Source organism: Coregonus clupeaformis, unplaced genomic scaffold, assembly GCF_020615455.1.
Source record: "Coregonus clupeaformis isolate EN_2021a unplaced genomic scaffold, ASM2061545v1 scaf0930, whole genome shotgun sequence".
Classification (NCBI taxonomy): Eukaryota; Metazoa; Chordata; class Actinopteri; order Salmoniformes; family Salmonidae; genus Coregonus; species Coregonus clupeaformis.
This window is the reverse complement of record NW_025534384.1, coordinates 100,045-102,426: the sequence shown is the minus strand read 5'-3', so window position 1 is coordinate 102,426 and position 2,382 is coordinate 100,045.

Sequence of the window (2,382 nt, the reverse complement as noted above, 5' to 3'; positions counted from 1 at the left end):
GTGTATAATCATGACTATTTAGATATAATAATAATAATAATAGTAATAATAATAATAATAATAATAATAATAATAAGTTAACTCGTGACTAGAGAGTTCATATCAATTCTTGTTCCAGTGTGTCTTACTGAACATGACCATGATTACAGTGAAACATCATGTGTTTGGCACAGGGACCACATGACACAGAGACATTGAAGAGGAGTCATCCCAAAGCTGAAACCCTGGATAGAGGGGCTCAGTGAATGTGGTGTAGAATGTGTTCAGGTGGGTCAGTGTGTCAGAGGAGACTCTGTAGAAGGACAGAGTGCCGGCTGGCCAGTCCAGATACACTCCTACTCTGTGGGAGCTGGAGGAGGGGACGTCTATGTTAGTGTGATTATCATTGTGCCAGGCAGAGCAACTGTTGTCAGAGCAGTACAGACCCCAGGACTTGTCATTCCATCCAATCACAAAGTCATCACCCCATCCTCTCCTGCTGATTCCTTTATATGCCACTCCTATATCAGTCCCACTCCCACTCCACTCTACCTCCCAGTAACAGCGCCCAGTCAGACCCTCTCTACACAGCACCTGTTCACAGTCCTCAAATCTCTCTGGGTGATCAGGATACGGCTGAGCCTCTTCGCTACGTGTCACCTTTCTGCTCTCCTCAGACAGAGAGAGGAATCTGTTTACTGTGTTTGGGTCCAGTGTGAGATCACAGACATCTGATGGGGAAGACCAGGTATATTACAAATCATCTTCATATCACATCAGAATGTTATTGTTTCTAGGTATTAAAGGGCCACATCAGAATGTTAATGTTTCTAGGTATTAAAGGGCCACATCAGAATGTTAATGTTTCTAGGTATTAAAGGGCCACATCAAAATGTTATTGTTTCTGGGTATTAAAGGGCCACATCAGAATGTTAATGTTTCTAGGTATTAAAGGGCCACATCAGAATGTTAATGTTTCTAGGTATTAAAGGGCCACATCAGAATGTTAATGTTTCTAGGTATTAATGGGCCACATCAGAATGTTATTGTTTCTAGGTGTTAAAGGGCCACATCAGAATATGATTGTTTCTAGTTATTAAAGGGCCACATCAGAATGTTAATGTTTCTAGGTATTAAAGGGACACATCAGAATGTTAATGTTTCTAGGTATTAAAGGGCCACATCAGAATGTTAATGTTTCTAGGTATTAAAGGGCCAAGGAAAGGTTATTTAAGACTTGCTGAATGATGATATGTTATACTGTATGGTCATTTAAAACACAAACACACAGCAAAACATAACCCCAGAGTGAAGTCCCATTACTGTAACCACACATACATAGCTCACTTATCAACCAAGCTCTGAAAAATGATTTCATTATTTTCTAACCCCTTACTATAAAAAAGACTGAGTAATGACAAGCTAATTCTTCCCAGCAGTTAACACTCACATTTTCTAGGCCAAGGTTTGATTGTGTTCACTCCACCAGGTTTCACAGTGTAGGGGGAGCAGAAGAACAGACAGTTAGTAAATGTAAATCTCTCTCACTAACCTTTATCATGCTGTAACTAGCCTGATAACTATCAATTATCATAACTAACCTGGGGCGGCAGGTATCTTAGTGGTTAAGAGCGTTGTGCCAGTCACCGAAAGGTCGCTGGTTCTAATCCCCGTGCTGACTAGGTGAAAAATCTGTTGATGTGCCCTTGAGCAAGGCACTTAACCCTAATTGCTCCTGTAAGTCGCTCTGGATAAGAGCGTCTGCTAAATGACTAAAATATATTAAAACATATCATAACTAACCTGATAACAATCAATTATCATAACTATCAATTATCATAACTAACCTGCTAGCTATCAATTATCCAAACTAACCTGATAACTATAAATGATCATAACTAACCTGACAATTATCATAACTAACCTGATAATTATCAAAACTAACCCAAACATTTCTTACAGTATTGTGTTGATGCTGTGATTACAGCTTGCAAGGAATGACTTCACCAAATCATGAACAAACTGCTCTATGCCGGTGCCTCCTTGCCAACTCTGCCTGGGTCTCTGAGAAACTGTTATAAGGCCGATCTGAGAGTTCAGGCAGGTGATTGAGGAGAGCTGGTGCTTTGATGAACGTTGGGTTCCATAGACTACAAGTATCTGTATTGCACTCACTCTAACGGGGGCAGGTTGTCGTTCGCTGCTGGGTAGGGCTGCCGGCGACAAAGACAGGTAGTGAGGGGGAATTTGGGGAACCAGATGAGATAGTTGTGTTTCAAGGGGTGCTCATCCTGTCCCCTACACCTTTGGAATAGAACAGGCTGCTTGTTGTAGCACGTTCTTTAGCCTCCAACTGAAATAACTAGCCTGAACTAGAGCACAGCTGTTGCTGCATTATTAGGG